The 19,803-nt window shown below is 39.8% G+C and overlaps 1 protein-coding gene across 3 annotated transcripts in view; it reads left to right on the forward strand.

Annotated features, from left to right (window-relative positions):
- The window catches only part of cdh22 (cadherin 22), a 197,201-nt gene that overhangs the window by 76,909 nt on the left and 100,489 nt on the right, over positions 1-19,803 (forward strand). For all 3 annotated transcript variants that reach the window (XM_086040608.1, XM_086040609.1, XM_086040607.1), the window contains one exon: positions 14,840-14,912. The gene's annotated coding sequence lies outside the window, so the exon portion shown is untranslated. The remainder of the gene's footprint in view (positions 1-14,839; positions 14,913-19,803) is intronic.

Raw genomic sequence — 19,803 nt, forward strand, 5'->3', positions numbered from 1 at the left:
AGGCACTTTATTACGTACGTAACACTATGTGGTCTTCAAAAAATGTCCGTCCCCAAAAAATGGTTTCCATCCTTTCTTATTGAAAAGATCTTTCAAAGAGGTCGTATGTAATTTTATCGCAAAACCAGGCAGATTTTTGAACTCTTCACGTGTTGCTCAAACAGTGTCCATCGAAAAAATATCGACAGCTCCCTCAAACCTTTATCGATCCAAGGCACTTATTTTACATGTGAAAAAATGTTACGTCACACCACAAAACAAAATTGTCACCAAAAACTTGATTTTGTTTGAATTATTCACCAATTGACTCAAAGTGACATCTTGGTTTGTTTAGTTGAACACAAAACTATAATTCTGTTTTGTGTATGTACTTGTAGTAAATACATTATTTAATTGTAGTCATCTCATACAAACAATTCAATTCTCTTCTTTCCGTCACTGGCATAGACAGATGAACAAAGATATGATTTTTTGTTGTAAATAGTAATTTTCAATTGGAGAATTTCCCAGGGCACACCTGGGAATCATTGCCCCTCAGGAAAGAAAAGAGTAACTGCAATTGTCTTAGTTCACACACAAACATTGAAATTGTTCCCTACATAGACCATTTATACTATTTTGCTCACGCAAACAGCCTCACTAAATAGCCTTTATGACTCCAAGTGTCATGTGTTTCCTATAAATTCTGCGTGATCACTCGCCGTTGGTAGTGTAGTGGTCGACATCACTACCAGAGGTGGGCATTCCGTCCCTGGGATGGAACAATGGTCCGACAATCCACAAAATGGGCGGACGGAGGACTCTCTTAAAAAGGACGGTTTTCGTCCGTCCTTCTAATCGTCCCTAACCGGGTCAAGTACAGCATCGCTTTAAAATTACGAGGTCGGATGGAGTCAAAGGATAATCATTTTTAGAAATAAGGATGGATGGACGAGGACGGAAGGTTACCCACGTCACGGATGGAGAATAGAGGACGGACCGGCAAAAAAAAAAGGGTAAAGTGCGAAGCTCTGATAATTACCTTTGTAATTTTTCAAACAATCATTTTGTCGGCTGCTGTGTAGGTATTTGTTGGTAACATTTGACATTTATGGACAACACAAGATTAGAACAAAGTTGTGAACTAAAGCCTTGTACAGGAATTAGAAAGAGCATTTCTGTGATCTGTGCAAGCGACAGCAGGCACGGCCACTTATAGTAATTCATTTTTGGAGTGCAGCTGAACAATGGCTGCGTTTGGACAGGTGCTTATCAAAGGCTTTCAGAGCTGTTAAGGTAGATTCAGGTAGAGGAAAAGTAAAAAGACCCGCAAGTCTCCTTTCATCACAACGGTAAGAAATACTTTGCAATTTAGGTGAGAATGGTTCATGTCAATTGTTAGTTGGGCTGGAAGTCTTTTAGAGATAAAATGAGTCAGAATTGTTCCCAGCAGACTCTCATTCTTTTGCTCAGTTCTTCATCAGAGTGCTGCTCTTGCGAACGCATGCAGGCACTTGGCGAGACTATGGGGAATTTATCAGAAGTTGGTCCATTTTGAGTTTCAGACAAAACTTCCAGGAAAAAAATCAGTGTACACATTTTTACATCACTGCCCACAAAATGATTTCTCATTTATTAACTTCCAAAGCACCTTACTGAGAAGAACACATGCTAGTTTGTCTCAGACTTTTATGCTAACATAACTTTCATGTATATTTCCTGATATTGTGAACTGGCTAACAAACATGTTAAATTAGCTAGCAGTAATAGCAGGGTTACGTCACCGATATTGAATCTGATTTTCATCCTAAATGGAGGCGCACTTGAACAGTAGATGTTCCGATACTTATACTGTAATTCGGTCGGCTTTGCCATTTTTGTTGAACTTATTTCCTTTCCTTTGCCGTTGTTTTAAACCCCACGCTAGCCTCTGTGGGAGGTGCCCAAGCCAGCCCAACTCCACGTCAGTTCCAGGCTTGGCTAAATCGTGACTGTGGGAGTCAGGAAAGGCATAAAACTATACCAAAGCTTGATCTTCCAAAACACTGACCTTGAATAGACAAAAGCTGAGAAGAAGAAGTCGGTTTTCTACCCTAGTAACGCGGTGTTATTGCAGCATTTGTTAATTGATTAACTGCTACAATTTGGGAGTGTCATTAAAATGCTTCTTGTATTTCTTTCCCGATTACTTCGTAAAATATATTTGTTTGCACTTCGTCCCGAGTCGTAAACTAATCCAGTTAAAGTGCTTGTAAAGCAAGAGCTTGTCCTCGCTCAATCAGAGCAAATAGGTGCTTGTGCCAATTATGAGAAATCAACAAACATCCCAGGATTTCTTTTTTTTAGAAGTTTTTTTTTTATTTAACGTTTGGCCACTCCCAGCGCTCATGTAATACTTGGAAGGCTTTTGGCAAAGTGTGTCCTTGGTGCGCATCGAGCACCATCTGCAAAGCCTCTGAACTTGTGTCGAAAGGAAAGGGAACCTTTATGCTTGAAATTCATTTTCAGGCAAGAAGATGAAGTCGCGGGCGCCTGCCAACACTTTGCATTTTGGGACCCAAACGCTGTGTTCACGCAGCTGCTGTTTTGATGCGCTGCCAGTTGCCATCATGCCAATAATCAAGTCATTTGCACTCAATGTTCTCCGACAGATGCAGGAGACCTTGACTGCAGAACAATGCTGTTTTTGTGTTCGTCCCTAAGTTGTCTTACTCGCTCAATTGTTACATGATTAAAGCATCTTTTATTTTTGCTTTTTTTTTTGCTTTAAGAAAATCTATTATACCACACCTGACCTTCTCTAAACCACACTGTCTATACCAGCCAGTTTTGTGGGTGTGGGTGCCATTCTCTCTCATGCTGTACCCTTATACACAAATGCCCCACCACTAGTCTTTGCTGATTGGCTGTGAGAAATCATGTTTCTGACTGACTTATGATGAGGCCTGCTGGGTCCATTTCGACTCAAGTGTAAAAGTGCCACAAATAGGAGCTGGAATGATGCTCATGATGCTAGGTAGCTAAAAAGCATCTGTTCCCCATGAAAGTGAGGGGGATTTGTTAGTTTGGAGGACAAAACGGGGTCGCACCCTCTTGGAGAAAGGAAGGAAGGAAGTATAACGCTTTTGATGCTGCCAGACTTCTGGTTACCACTGTGAGGCTCCAGTTTTAGCAGTGGTTTGTCTGCGTGTGAGCACGTGTGCTTGAATGCTGCAGGGCATGTGCTGCTGTGCTCCGTAGCAATTTGAACATACTTTGCTGACCATCACCGAGGCGGTGCTCCTCCCGCTTCGAGGCTTGCTGGCAGAATGGGAAATCAATATAGTCGATAGGAAGAACATTAGGATGGCCAAGTGGTTTTAGACCCCCTCCCCCCCCCCCCCCCCCACACACACACACACCCCTTCCCCCAGCCCTCCACTCCTCCTCCCATTGTCAGTCCAACGTTTTCACAAAGCAGTTTGTGGCCACCTTTGCTCGGCCGTCTTCAATTTTCGCCAGGGAAGATGGACAGCTGGAGACGTTCAGACGAACAAAAGAGAAACACTTTTCACACACACGTTATTTATTTATTTATTTTTACCCAGAAGCTTTCAAGAGGAGGCTTTTCCCCCGTGCATCATCGCTTGAGGACTCAAACCGTTGTGTTCTCATCAGCACTGTGCCAATATTAAGCAAAAATGTGTTCTTCAAAAAAGGACACTGGCCTAATGATTATTTCAAAATTTTAATTGTACTTTTCATTCCAAACAAATTCACTTTGCATGTTCATTGTTTTCCAAACAGTTTCAAAAATGGCCCTGACATATCACCCCAGGGATCAATTTTATAGCACTCTTTTCACCCTCTTTTAACCCGCCATATTTACAGTGCCCAGCATAAATGAGTACACCCCAAACAGGTTTGTAAAAACACCTTTAGTTTTCCTTCAGAATCAAGATTTTCTATGGGATATTACACTACAAAATACTCCCACAAATGTGGGCTGTTGAATGCAAACAAGATTCGTTCATTTGTATGGGTGTGCCATACTATCAAAACCTTAAAAGTTATTACTCTAATAATGCATTGACACTAAAGATTTTTACTTTTTCAAGATTTCTCAAACACATCAATAAACAAGACCTACTCTTTGCCATCATATATTTTTTTTCCCACAAATGTTCTACATTTTGTGTTAATGTAAATGTTATTTATACGTGAGATTATATTTAAATATTTTTTCCATATTCTTGTCTGCTTCAAAGAGAGACTGAAGGCTTAGAGGTATAGTCTGATAACCTGGAACTTGCCTGTAAGTTGTAAATTCTGTCAAATAATCAATGCTGTTATGACATATCCGTGTGACAAACGAGCTCCTTTTAAGTCAAAAGTAAGCTGTCAAAAATTGGTGGCACGGCACTGTCACATTTACTCGTTTAATTTACAGCGATCTCAGCTCTTCTCGATCATTTTAATGTGCCAAGGAGCCTCGGACTAGATCCTTCTAAGCTGCAGAGGTTAAATAATATTCATCTCTACCCGAAATGCCAACGTCAGCTGCTTGTTTGCATTCTGCCGCTTGTTGACGATGGACAGCAAATCCTGAACGTCTCTCTATGAAGAGCGTGAATTACTATTAGAAGTGAAAGCAAGGATTCCCATGCAAAATTATTTCTGCTTCCTCTAATTAATTTCTGTCAGTAAACGCTGGTTGCTTAATTAAAAGGCCGTTTTAGTGCCGACGGCTCAATACATCTATTCCTCGTCTTTCATGTGTATTACTTTCCTCGAATGTAGGACATTGTGGGTAAAGAGGGGATGACGATATGCATAATGAACTATTCATATTTGGAAGTAATGCGAGATGGCAAAAGATGTGCGAGAGGGCAAACGGTCATGATGTTTTTTTTGTTTTTTCACTGAACCTCACTCAAAGGTGAACTAAATTTAACATTTAGCGGGAAAATAAAAGTGAACATTATTGCAAAAACACAATGTACGCAAATGTTTCTCTACATGGGACACACTCATTCTCAGCTGGAAAAGTAATGAGCAACTCTGAGTGGACAATTAGTTAGTCATAAGGTTCATTTTACTTTTTTGTAAAAAAAATTAAATAAAATAAATTGTGCAATTACTATATAATGCCTCTTTCACCATAGAATTGCTCACCATGGCAAGAAATATTTATGTATTGTTCAACTAAGTTGGAAATGCCAACTGTGAGAATAAGAGTATAATTATGGACAAAAGCAAAGGTACTTGTAGGGTGAATAAGGAAACTGCTGAATATCTTTCAAACACAAATATGTGCAAATGTTTGACACATGATCTGTACAATGTCTTGCCACTCAAGTTGCTGTCAAAGTATTTCTCACCGTACAACATGACCCTTCAAAATAAAAGTCTTACAAATGATTAGATTTGGAAAAAACTGAGGGTCCATGACAGTCCGACCATGTTCATACTAGAACGTCGTCTTGGTGAGTCGCCATGTGCTACGACGTAAAAATGATAATGCTAGGTTAACGCGAAGCTAACGTTAAGCTAATGCTAATCGCGAGTGTTAATATACTGCTTATTTGCTGTAAGAAACTTGATTGTACTTGTTTAAAGATATTTCTAAAGCGAGGTTTAGGTTGACAAATGAATGTAAATATGTTTTTGGTGAATTATATGACATTTGGATGTTAAATGCTCATTTTGATGAAATGTGAGTTTAAAGTGGAATATTGAATTACTCAACTACCCGTTGGTAATACAATTATTTCTTGATTCAAATGATTGATACATGTTAATCATAAAACATAGGGTTGATAAGGAATTGAAGATAAATAGAGAAATATGTTATTGCATTGGTTAATTTCATGTGTAACAATGATATTTTGGAAAACATGCATGTAAGTATATGAATAACTGTTTTCGAATGTGATATTTGAATGCAGTGTTTGAGAAATTGAGAACTACTGTGAAGCTATAGCGACCGATAAGACTGCAAATTGATAATACTTTCATTAGCTACATACAATAATACAATTATTGTTATGCAGGCTAGGTTTTTTACCTTGGTACAGACATTGTACAAGAAGATTTGAGGAGATTCATTCTCATTCGATGGAGATGGCGAGCCTGTGCCCAGAACCCCAACTGAGATAAGAAAACCTTCTTCACTACCCTTTGAGAAACATCACGTGGTAACAAACCCAACTACCACTATTACACCACTTCTTCAAGGACTACCTAAGACTTCGAAAGAGGACACTGACTGACTGACTTAAAGACTGAATATTACTGAGCTCAGTAGGACTCTGGTATTATTTTTTTACAATTGTGAACTATGGTACCACATGTATATAGATGCCGGCTGTTGTAAATAGTTTTGTTGTTTACATTTAATACATTTATTTTTGTTGCTCAATTCTGTCTCCAGCTATTTCATATGCACACCTGCCCTTACCACTATTTTCGAGAATCTAGAATCTGGTTCAACTTACTTGATATCAAAATAACACTATCTTTGAGTAGTCGGGGCTACACAAACATTTACTGTAAAATCTGCTAACAACCAAGGCTTAACTTAGTTCCTCCCCGACATACCATGCCAGTCTCCCAGTCAAGACATGTCACGTCTTCAACATACTTCCTTGGCACCAACTATTAGGTTTCTATTATCCAGGGCATTGGTGCCATCTTGTGGGATCTTAAACTTAAAAAAAAAAAGGATTATTTTTCTATTTGTGTCTGTCAGTCACATTCTCTCACTTCCTGCACATAGGCCATGTTTCATTCATGTTGCTTTTGTGCCGGCATAGAAAGAGCCGTCTGTACCGTAGCACTTTGCCGTTCATTTTCTATGAATTAAATAATGCTTTTTCATTGCATGGATTTTGGAGCTCAGAAGGAATGTGATGAAAAGCACTTGTTGTTTTGAAGCTGAAGCGTTTCAAACTGAAATCTCTGGGCTTCATTGCCGCCCATGTCTTCATTCTGTTTGATGGGGCTGCGAGTACTGTACACACGGTCTTTCTTTTCCTTGAAATGAATTTCGTCAAATGTGTCGGTAGGGAATGAAGAACCGGTGGCAGACAATTATCTCCGGAATCGTTTACCCTTATGTCTTTTTGTCTCCGAGGTTTGTGAGATAAAGCAAAAGGTAGCTTGTTGACGCGCTTATTTGTTTTTCCGTGTAATCACCGTTTGAAGTGTTGTTCAGATGCTTGAGCAACCCCCCTGCGAGTCTAAAGCTCGCAGCATCGGTTCATTTAGTCTCCTCCCAAAAACAAACAAAATAAAAAGTAAACAGCAAACTGAAAATAAACTCAATCCAAACTGCACTCATTCACTTTTGTACTGTGCAGCCCTCCCACACACCACGGCATCTGCGGGAGCTGAAGGAGGAAGGAGAACTGATGGGCCCTAAAACATACTATTATGGCATTTTGGGTGCTTGATGTGGATGGTAGGGGTTGTAACACTTCGCTATTTACAGTGAACCCTGACCGGTTAGACACCAAGCAAGAACTTGCAAATGATGTTTATAATTTAGCACATTCTACTGTAGTTGTATATACTATATCCTAATCGTTTAAACTCTAAGTATACTACAACTGATGATCCGTAACCATTTCTAATTTCAAATTCATCTTACATTATTACCATTAAAAAAACCTGGGGTCAGTGTAATACAGACATAGAGACACACATGAAGAGAATCACAACCGACTCAGTAAGCTGCAGTGATCATTATTTTTCACATTTTCAAAGGAGAAAGTATATGCCTGAGTATTGACATATTGTCTGTCAACATGTCGCTCTACCATTTTTGTTCAAATATCCATTGCAACATGAGTGCTATTCGTTAGCCTTTTGCATATGGCCTTTTGCATTGTTTGTTAGTATTAAGCTAAATTCACTTTATTAAGGTACAGACACATTTGTTTGACAGTAAGCTTCAATTGGTTGTGGCAGTAGCAGCTTGAAGACTTTTTAAAAATTATTTTCATAAATTACTCTGTATTTTCGATTTTCCAAATGGGTGCTTGTTTGGAGTGCGGCAAGCCCAAGCAAAAATTCGGTTTAGACATCGGGTCAGTCGTATCTCAAGACACCATTGTAATAATTATCGACATATTTGTGGTTCAAATTCTGCGAGACCCGATTCTGTAACTAAAAGGTCCAACAAATCGTCTTTGCTTAATTTTGCAAGCACAAACTTTCGTAACAAGTGGAATAATTGATTTTTGACCTGTTGAAAAAGTGGAAAAACATTTAATGTTGACTTTCGAGGCCCATCTTGAGATAAACAGATCACGACAGTGCACACTACGAAACAATTGCAGCACACACACACACACACATACACGCATTGAGTCATAACTTGCAGTGTTTTTAGCCACAGGGAAATCCTTTATCCACATAACTAGATTAAGTCACAGTGAGCTCTGATCAGCTTAATTTGGATTCAGGCCGCTTTGCCCCTCCCTGATCTGCCTTTCACTCTGTCTTCATGTGCGTCTGTCACTCTGTCTGCCTAAATGGCAGGGTGTTTTTCTCGTTTTATTCCTATCACCTCATTTTAACGCATTGCTTGTCTCGGGAATGAAACAAACAAACAAATCCAAACGCCACAGGCAAAAACGTTCTGCTTGCTTCCATTTTTAGTGTTTTCTTTCCCCCGCTCTATTGTTTTGTTTCATGAATGACATAAAGCATCTTTACTCCAGTAATGAGCAGATTTGTATATTTGAAGCTATTTTGCAACCAGAAGCATGTTTTTCCCCATTTGTAAACACCGTTGATGAAGTGTCTTTTAAAAAAAATATATATTTATAGACCTTGTGTCAATACAATATATTGACTTGTGCAGTTTGGCATTGCATGCATTCCTCCAGGGATTGACAGAATTGCCTATTCCCAGAATTAGCATCTCATCTGTAAAGGAAAATATTTTCAATTCATTTACTGACAAATCAGAATCACATGCTTTGTTTATTCTGGCATCTCAGAGTTCTCGAGGATTTGCTTGGAATACAAAACAAATGACGCCACAAATTCACCACTATAATGCCTCTATTGACCGTACAAGCATTTAAACATTTTGTATTCTACAGCAAGCGTGAGTAGAATACAACTCTTAATCTTAAAACATACTTTTTAAGAACTTAAACACATTTAGGATTCAACTGTCACACTCTGGTTGAAAATACTGGGTTTTGTGGGGGCGTTTCTTTCTCTTGCAGATGCCAAGGAATATGGTTTTAATATGTTAGAGAAACTTAGTGTGAATTAGCTGAACTCTGACATAACAGATAACTCAAGATTTACTTTATCACTGAGCAAAAATCCCGCAAAATTCCTGATGATATCATCAAAATTTACTACTGAACTTAACTCAGTTGTATTTATGGAGCACTTTAGGAACAATAGCTGAAACACAATTTAGACAGGATAAGACAAAAACAATGTTAAAACAATAAAAACAAATGAGATACAATCAAGGGCAGAGTCTAAGCCAAGAAATAAAAATGTGTTTTGAGTTGGGTTCTAAAAATGGATATTGAGGGTACTAATGCGCACCCAGGAGGTTGGGACCAGCAATTGAAAAAAATGCCATTTACTCTAAGATTGCACTCAGACCGTGGTACCCCCCATGAGAAGCTGGTCAGCTGACTGGAGGCACGCGGCAGGTGCGCAGAGATGGAGCAACTCAGAGCGAGACCATGAAGAGATTTGAAGACAATTAGCATCAATCTGACAACAAAGGTGTGAAATGTGGGCCTGTTTAGTTCAACACAAAGCTATTATTCTCTTTTATGCTTGGCAACAGGTGAACACAAAGGTTGATTGTCCCCTCCTGCCATGTAGTTGAAGATAATAGAATTGTTCTGCCTCTCACTATGTGTGGCTAGCATAGATGGCACACAGCAAATTTGAGGAGGATGGTATCAACCCTGGTACACAAAAAAATACAAATGTCCTGAATTGCTTTACGGCATACTCACTTCCCCCTTTCGCTATAAGGACGGCTCAGGATTTCACGACACCACGCGCTGGTGCGCATGGGAAATGTGGTTGATTTTTGTCAAAACACTACCGGTTTTGCCTACATGGTGCCGCCATTATCATCAAAAACTGACATACGACACAGTGTTGCTTTAAGACAAATACTATATACAATGGACACCGGAAAACAGCAGAAAACTGTCAGTCTCACGTCGAATAAAAGGCCAAAGAATAGAAATGTGTCTTCGAACGGGTTTTAAAAATAGACAAGAGAGGGGGCTTGCCTAACATTTAATGGAAGGGCATTCCAAAGGGAAGGACCAGCAACAGAAAAGGCCCGATCCCCTCTGAGACACTGCTTAGTCCTCGGCACCTCGAGCAGTGCCTGGTCCGCAGACCTGACGCTCCAGGAAAGAGTGGAGGCCATTTAAAGACTTGTAAACAAATAGAAGCATCTTAAAAAGAACCCTAACATGCACTGGGAGCCAATGAAGGGAGGCCAGAATTGGGGTTATGTGCTTCCAAGCTCCAGTTAGAAGGAGAGCGGCAGCATTTTGGACCAACTGGAGAAGCTTGAGAGAGGACTGGCTGACGCCAAAATAAAGATGACCAACCATACATTATTAGTAGAAAATAAATAATGTTAGAACCAATTAATGTGAAATTTCGCGGCACATTGGTGTCCGCCACTGGTTGGGAATGACTGGTTTACTTTTCAGGACTTGTACTTTCAAGATGGGAAACTCACTACAAGCACAATGCAATAATACGAGTTCTTCACAGCCAGTTATTCCCACCCTCTGTCCGCTTGTGTTTTTTTCACATTATTTTCTGAGTTGTCAAATCACCAGTTACATAACGGAACTCTGACTCTCACTTTCCCAATATGTGGCTCGTTCTGCCAAAGTGGGGTGACAATGCATATAGCCGTCATTTCCATCCACTCGAGCCTTGAGAAGAGAGGCCGCGAGCCTTGTTCATTACTGAAGAACACACAAAAAAGAAAGGGGGCTAAGATGTGAAGACTAAGGGATGGACATGAAGTGGGAGGGGAGCGGGATAAGAAGGCACAGAAAAGCAGAATTATACAGAGGGCCAGAGGGAAGGAGGGGACGGATAGGACAGAAAGCATGTGATGCTGAGAGAGGGAGGGTGGGGGTGAATAATGAGGGATGGAAAGGAAAGTGGGGGATAAGCGAGAAGGGTGGAGGTGGTGGGGTGCAAAGCGAGGGCTGAGAAGGCGCTTGGCCTGCGGGATTGTGGCACGTTTATCCTCCTCTACAGCCGCCTTGTGAAGCCCTACCTCAGGAAAAGACTTGGAAAGCAGGGTGGCCGCCACTGAGCCGTTAATACCCACAACATACAGGGGGGGGGGGGGGGGGGGGGGAGTTGGGGAATGGGGTGACGATTCCTGTGCGAGGGCTTGTATGTTTCATATCATATCTGCGCAGACCTTATCCACTCGCCGCCGCTAGCTTGCCCCGAGACAGTCGCAAGACACAAAAGTCAATGTACAGACAGCATTTGGACCGGCATGTGTCTGGGTGTTGGGAATTGACCAAGAAATAGCCATCTTAGGTTCCTTGATTATTGTTCATGTCATTGTTTTATTGGACCGAAACCTCTCATGTGATTATGAAATGCATCCCTTGATGATTACAACAGTACGGATGTAAATTACAGTCAGAATCTTACCCCTGTAGCACAGTAACGGAAATATGTGAAAGAATATAACATTCTAAAGCATTATTATTAATTATTGGTATATGTAGTTTTTTTTGTTCATTTTATTTTGATAAAACCTGAATCAGTACTTCTATACTACTACCAGACTATTTTCTACACTGGCATCTATACTTCTACTTAAGAACAGAGAGTGAGTACTTTTGCACCTTTGCTTGCACCCACAAAATGTTTGAATAACGAAGAAGCCAAGCCCACTGGGAATTGCTCTAAAACTCCCTTCGAGCCCCAGCTTATAGAAGAACAGGAGAGACGGCATGCAATGTTCTCCCGAGGCTCACGAATGATTAATTCAACAAAAGAAATACCTAAAGGGTGATAAAGATGAAAGATGTGAAAGATATTTCCTCTTTTAGATGCGTCTTACTGACAATATTTGACGATTGTGCAGACTTTCTCGCCGTCATTGGTGCCAAGTTTCCCTCCCAGGCTAATTAAAAGTGACTCTTTTATATCCGAAAAATACAAGCTGTAACGCATAGTCATGACATCGCATTTGCAATGGATGATAGCAGAGATAATTGTTTAGCATAAAGTGCTGTGAAACAACTCTTCCCATTTATATAAACCACATAAGTATGTCCTCCATATGGTGCAGCGCTCACTTTAAAAGCATTAATCAATCCTAATATGAGTTCTGAGGATGAATGTGCTTGCAAAATTCAGTGAATTTTCAAGCACCTTGATCCCCCTCTGAGTTTAAAGTGTCCATTTTCTATGTGGAAAGGGTGCATTTGTCTCAGTTTGAGGATTTCAATTAGGGATACAATAATGTTTTGTTGAATGATGCACATAAAAAGAAGTGCTGAGTTCCAGCCAGTAAAACACGAAAGTTTCTCACAGGAACTGTTCCAACAATTTCGGAAATCACTTTCAAATTTGCCCTGTTGGTTTTGACTTCTTTCATCTTCAACATCAACCCTTTTACTCAACTTGGGACTTGAGTTCAGAGTTGTAAAGTTGTCTCCTCATGAATATGCATTTTCACACATTGCTAAAAGTGGCAAAGATAAACTTGTCTTAGAAATGTTGTCCAATCACCATGAAATTTGAAACACATACTAGACAGACGGATGACGTTTTAAGATTTCACCATTGTGTGTGGGTGGAGTTCAGTTCGGTTGAAAAATCAGCCCTTGTTGCCAATTTCACTTTAGCAACATGACATTTAATTGCAATCTTTATCATTTGGAGACCCATTAAGCTTTTGAAAAAGCCATACATTACTGCGATTTTGGTTTGAAGCTGACATGTTTAGGTCATTTTGGCTATTCCCAGAGATCCTTGTTGATGTTCTCAAATTGTCCCTAAATTCGATGGGATGGAAATTTGACTTTATATCTTCCACAATTGACTCACTAGTGTCCACAACAAAGTGACAAAAACGTGGCCTTTGACAACAGTTTCACCAATCAACACGGAATTGGACTATCGGGCCGAACATTAAATGTCTTAAGACTCCATGCCTGAAAACGAACAGGAAACCTTTTCCCCCTGTATCAATTTGTATGGTCATCCCTGTTGACCAACTGCTGCCTCCGGTAGATTTTTATCGACCTGCGACACTCGACGGAACATCAAAACCTGAGCAAGACTACGCGGCATGCTATTAGAAGGCTAACCACCCGTGTGATAACATCTTAAGTGCTCTTTAATGGCGGCGTAGGGGGTCGCCGTGGTATGTGCACTGAAGCCTTTGTTGTGTGGATGTTTACTCGTGCATGAGCCCTTACGATCAAATGCTGTCTCATTACGAGCTAAAACGGGACGCTTGAGAATAGACCGCATGGAAATGTATCGAAAAAGGCCCGTGAGGCCTTTGAGGGCAGCCCGATATTAAGGGTTGTTTAGCACAACTTTGTGCAATTACACTTGTAGCTATTGAGGCACTTAAAAATGTTTCATATTGAATTGGTGGTGAGGAACAAGTCCTCTTTTGAATACTTATGACCTCCTCCAAGAAGGACATCATGGTATTTTTTTTTAGTGGCCTTTTTTTTTTTTTTTTTTTTACAGTTAAACTGTATATATTTAATTTTAGCCAAGGTTGCCCTAATGTAATTTTACCTAAACAAGATGCAACACGTGATCAGATAATAGCTGTGGATTGGGTGAAGCAGCATGTGGCTTGCAGTCCAAGGTTTCTGTAACATACTTAGTTTCCACTAACTGCAAACGATTGGATATTTGTGATTGGGATTGAGTCAGGCTGAAAAGTGGCCCAATTTGGATGAAATGGTGTACTAGTCTCCTATTAGATTACCATGAAAACAGTTTGACTGGGAAAACGTGGCGCAAATGACTACCTTTTAAATCAGGTAATAAACGAGCAGTTTAATAGCAGACATATATTTCTGACAAGGGGGGAAGCGTCTGCTTAATCAATGTCAGTACTCGAACATAAACTGTGCAGGCCGAAGAGGCTGAATTCTTTTCGTTAGTGTGTGCCAACTACACGTCTGCCCTGCTTACGGTACATAACCTCTATTCCCGTGAAGCAAGATTGTAAATAATGTTCCACTAACTTAAGCGGACTAAATCCTAAAGCTTCGTCTAGCTGACAGGGTCTTTGGTTTGTAATCTGGATTCACAGCAACCAATAAGATTTTTAGGAGTTTCTTTTTTTTTCCCTCCAGAATTGACGTCATCGTCAGGTTAAAGTTTACTCGATGAGGCTGGAGTGGGACGGCAAGTACTTGTTTTAAATAGCCCATTCTGCAATTCCTGACATTGTAAGAACTAAGCGAGGTAGAGCAGGCCTGGAGATGCAGCGCTAGTAATTAAATGAAGTTTGCAGGCTATTGAAGGATCTCCAGGGCTAATACAGTACCTCCTCTTCCTCACTCCCAAGATGAAGATGACAGTTAATGATTGTATTGTAGTTTTTGTAAAGCACTTCAGCTCCTATATTCCATAGCTCAGTCTGGCCCTCTCCACGCAGATCAACCACCACCACCTCTTTCATACGGACCATTTTTCCCTTCATGTTCCATTAGCAAATTGCCAAAGTGTGCCTCTCTCCTCCCCGTGTGCCCACTAACTCCTCCATTAGAAAGCTAACAGGGGAATGTATTAATTTAAAAAGCAGGAAAAACAATCAACTTCCCTCTGGGGTCTCTTTTTGACATTGCAGAAGCGAGACTGTTGGCTGTGGACCTGAGAGTCGTCTCTCAAGCGTGGCAGTGAGGTCATCAGGCGGAGGGATGGTGAGTCTTTTATTTGTGTAATCCCGCCGGCCGGGAAGTTCTGCTTGACCAGCACGACGCTGATTTTTTCCGACTGTGTTCTGATGTCATGTGTGTACCCGCCGAGATAAGATAATCCCATCCATCTTCTGGAGAGTTGTATAGGGCGGAAAAAAATACAAGCTGCTTTACAGGACACAAGCTTTGACCTTGGACCACCGTGTTTCTTGTTAACGCTCTACCGCTCGCTCCCATATCTTGACCAAACACCTTTGAACTTTACAGGATTTATTTTTCCACGACCCAAGCAAGGGCATTCAGGATTTTAAATTACATCTGTTTCAAGATGTTCTCCGACGGCTGGGGACAAAGTTCAAAGTCTTGACTTTATTTGACTTCCAAATGTTTGTGGTATTTTCTTTTTCAAATGTCAAGAAACCTAGAACAAACTCATATGTTACACAAGGGTATGATAAGGCGCAATATAATGTGATCTGATACAATAGATGCAATAGATACGCGGTACGGAACAAAATGACTTGGTCCAATGCAGTACTGCAATGCAGTACTCTAGGACACAATATGCAAGTGTAGAATGAGGCACGATATGATGTTATACCATACCTTATAGTATGCAATAATATGATATGATACAATATTATGCATTATGGTATTATATGCAAGTGTACGATAAAGTATGCAGTGATATATATGATATGATGCAATACATTATGATATGATCCACACGTATACGGGAGACCACAATGTGAAATGGTATGCTGATTCTCGAGATCGCGACACGATATTGTACAACAAGATACGATACAATAAAAGGTCATATGGTAGGTGACACTATGGTACCATATGATGTAATGATTTGATGCGATATGTTATGATACAATGCTCACTAGTTTATGGTAAAGCGGAATATGATATGGTACACTGCAATGCACCATTTAAGGACGTTGTTGTATGATAAGGCATGATCTGATATGGCAGTTCATACAATATGATATGTTACATTATGTTATGGTACAAAATCTTTTAGTACAATATGATACGATGCAATGTGATGCGGTATATCACGATAAGATGCGATACGTTAAAATAGGTCATGATACCTGTATGCAGTGATACAATATGATGATGCTGATGACGTTACGATGCCTAATGACATTATCATATGATAGAGTATGTAACAATACAACACAACACAACACTATAGGACACCATAAGATACCTTGAAATACATTTTTAAAAATAATTGAGTTACCAACACTTGATTCCAACAATAACCATGCACAATTAATTCTTATTTCCCGCCGTCGCTCGCTGGCTCGCTCGTGCTGTCCCGCCGTCGCTCGCTTATTTCAACTATGACAGACTTTTTTGCAATTGATCTTCTTTTCCCGAGTGGGTGCGTATGCGTGTGTGTGTTTGTTTACCTCCAAATCTGTGGATTACTGCACATTCAAAAAGCGCCGAGTCATCAGCTCAGGTCTCCCCGAGTCTTACGTCCTGTGTCGCGTCCTCGGATATCAGGGTTAATATCAAACTTGGGCAGATCCAATCATTGAGATTATGTGTGTTTGATTATGTTTACGCCATCTGCTGTGCGATATAATTGAATGTGCTGCAAGCTATAATTTGATATATCTGTGTACGTAATGTGCATGTGTTGGGGTGTGTGCGTGTATGTGTGTGTGTTGTGTCGTTCATTCAGCTCAAATCAAAATAGAAGAGTCTTGCAGGGATTAGCGGTGCCCACTGAACTTGTTATGGCAATAACCTCTGCACTTGATGAAGGTGATACAACGCCTCTCATCCCGATGAGACTATTATACTGCATTGAACCACAACAATAATCATGTGCATATTTTTTTTTTAATGAGCAGGACTGCTCTGACTAAAGATTAGGTACCAACAATCATATGTTCAACCTATCTTTATTTAATATTTATAATGTTTTGTGTTTGTTTTTCTCTCATGCTATACATGTTTATTTATCACACTGTACAGTATACACAGTACTTACATTATATAAATACTGTATGTAATGGTATCCCTCTCTTGTGACCTGGTTTTGTTCCAAGTGGTCAATTACTGATACAGTATAGCATGATGCTGCCCGACCCCAATAGCATCCTCAGAATCAATTAATGTATAATTTATTGTTTATCATTTGTTGAGGGAATCATAATTGCAGTTGTGTTTTTAAAATTAAAAAAATGGGGTTTTACAAAGACAGTAATATTCATTTGTGATAAATATGGTCACAGATATCTTCATTCTACAATGTGTTTATTATTTTTTGGGGTTGTTTACACTCCACTGAACTCGGCAAATTAATTGGGTCTCATTATGATGCGATCCAGTGCGGTACGATATGGTGTAACATGATAATTTATGTTGTGATAAATTCGATATGGTTCAATAAATACTACCTGATATTATAGGATATGCTAGTGTACAATACCCTACAATCCTACACAATAGGATATATACTCTAGGAGACGATGTGATACAATAAGATATGCAATTTAAGACACGATATGATACTATATAGGAACACAAAACGATACTGTTGGATAATCTACTGTATATGATAATGTATGATGTGATACAGGAGTATATGCAAATCTGCAATGTTACATAGTAAAATGCAATTAATGAGTGGCTGTACGGACGGTGATTCATGAGAGTCATATGGAAATTGTTTGGGCTTTGGTAGTTACTCCAAAAACAAGCATTTAAAAAAATGTTCAGCACAAATAACAGTAAGATTGCTAAATCTACAAAACAGCTTCTGTGGTTGGCAGAGGATGACTGTGGTCACAAGCATGTCACTGGTACACAGCCAGGATGAGGCATTACTTGTTTTAAATCCTCCAGCACTGATCAACGGCAACCTTTGCTACTTACACACACACACTAAATACACATCCAAGCTTTGATGACAAAAAAGTTGAGCAATAAAAACAGTCGCTGACCTTTGTGTCGCTACTCACCGTGCAGATGGTCATCGCAACGTTGCACGCTAGCCTCTTTTTACATCACTCCTTTTATTCAATGGCCCATTTCAACTATAGCCTCCTGTCATCTTTTTATTAAAAAAATCCAGCTTTGCTGGGCCTATAAATGTGGTCAATATGGTCTGATTAAATCATGCCATATAAAGTCCAGACCATCCAATAAATCGTGAAAAGTTTATATGACGAATAAGTACATTTTTAATGGCCCTTTTATTGTGAAAGTATGCTCATATTAAAATGTTGCCTGTGTCAACACTCTATGGAGGACAGTGATGAAAGGAGAAGATTTGGATTCAGTTCGAAAAATGAAAATAAATGAGCCCGTCGTGTCTTGTTTGGTGGCTTTTGAGAGGCTTTTACAAATCTCAAATACCCACAGTTCAATCTATTTTTTTTTTAATGCATGGGCTTAGACAAAACTGTGTCAATATTTACTCTGTGTTCATATGCGAGTGCATGTGTAGAATTAAAGGAATAGCCTGAACACACATGCTTGCAGAGAAGCCACTGCTAGTAATATAATTTTAGGGAATGCATTGAACAATTTGTCTGAGATGTCTAAAAACAGGTTGCATTTTGCTATATTCCATAGACACAATGTTAATCAGTTTCAACTAGTGGGCCTGCATAGAACATATTCTGGAAAAAAATATGTTTGGGTTGACTTCTACTTTAATAAAACACTGTCAGACAGATGAGATTGTGCAGGTATGCCTAATGAAGTGTTGCTAATGATCAAACATTAGAAAAACGGCGTTCCGTCAACTGGGGGAGTGCATTAATGCTGTTCTGGTAATTAGTGGCCGCCTAACTAAGTAGCCTTTACTAAGAAGCCATTTGTCACACATCTGTTTATGAGCTTCATTAGAGTTTGTCTACATTTTTCTTTATGCTGCCACGTACCTTCATTCGTCCCGTAATCCATACGACTTGGCACAGACCCCAGCGCAGGGATCTTGGAGGGGAGGGGGAGTGGGAAGCAGGCTGCCTCATCCATCAGTCCAAGTAAACAGACTGAGAGAAGTTACTGGATGTGTTTAGCACAGTGGTTCTCAATTGTTTTTACACCAAGTGCCACCAAATAAATACTTTGCTCTCCATGTGCCATCATGACCAACCTCACCTAATTCACTGTCAGCCATTTTCAAAGCAGAGTGACACATTAGCAGCCATTTTACAGCCCAAAACACCAGTTTACGACCAAGAAGCAGAAACAATGAATGTCAATTACAGCAGCGACTTTGCCACTGATGTTTGGGTTTTGTGACCAAAAAATGCACCGTGAGCAATGTAGGTGGACTTATTGCGTGGCTACAGTGTTTTTTTTTTTAACATGGCAGTCCCCATTCAGTCCATTATCTGAGTTCTCAACACATACTTTTGACTATCTACCGCGACACATATTCTGCTCCATACTCTTCCAACTTGCAACATGTTTTCATTTATCTCCCTTATGATTGATGACAAGTCAAGATTCACCTCTCAGTCTTGATCTTCTACTCAAAAACTCTGCTGAGCTCAAATCCAAAGGTATGCAACACCACCATCTACAGGGATCTTTTAGTTTAGTGGTTTACAAAGCCAAATTTCACAGACAAGCTGGGCAAAACCCTCATCCACACCTGTCGGCTGAAAAAAAACATACATATGCATTGGTGGCAGTAAATGGCTGGGTTCTAGTTGACAAATATAAATGTCCACGGTAGTGAAATACTCAAATACAGTAGCATAGTAGGCTCCATTAAAAATAAAATGGATATTTAATTCCTAATAAACATACTTCATATTACAGCAAGCCACTGCAACATTATGCATAGTTTGAACATTAACATTGCGCTTTAATATGCAGTACTTATATCATGATTCAGATGGTATCTGGG

The sequence above is a fragment of the Filicampus tigris genome, chromosome 9 (genome assembly GCF_054856515.1).
Source record: "Filicampus tigris isolate MCC_2025a chromosome 9, RoL_Ftig_1.0, whole genome shotgun sequence".
Lineage (NCBI taxonomy): Eukaryota > Metazoa > Chordata > Actinopteri > Syngnathiformes > Syngnathidae > Filicampus > Filicampus tigris.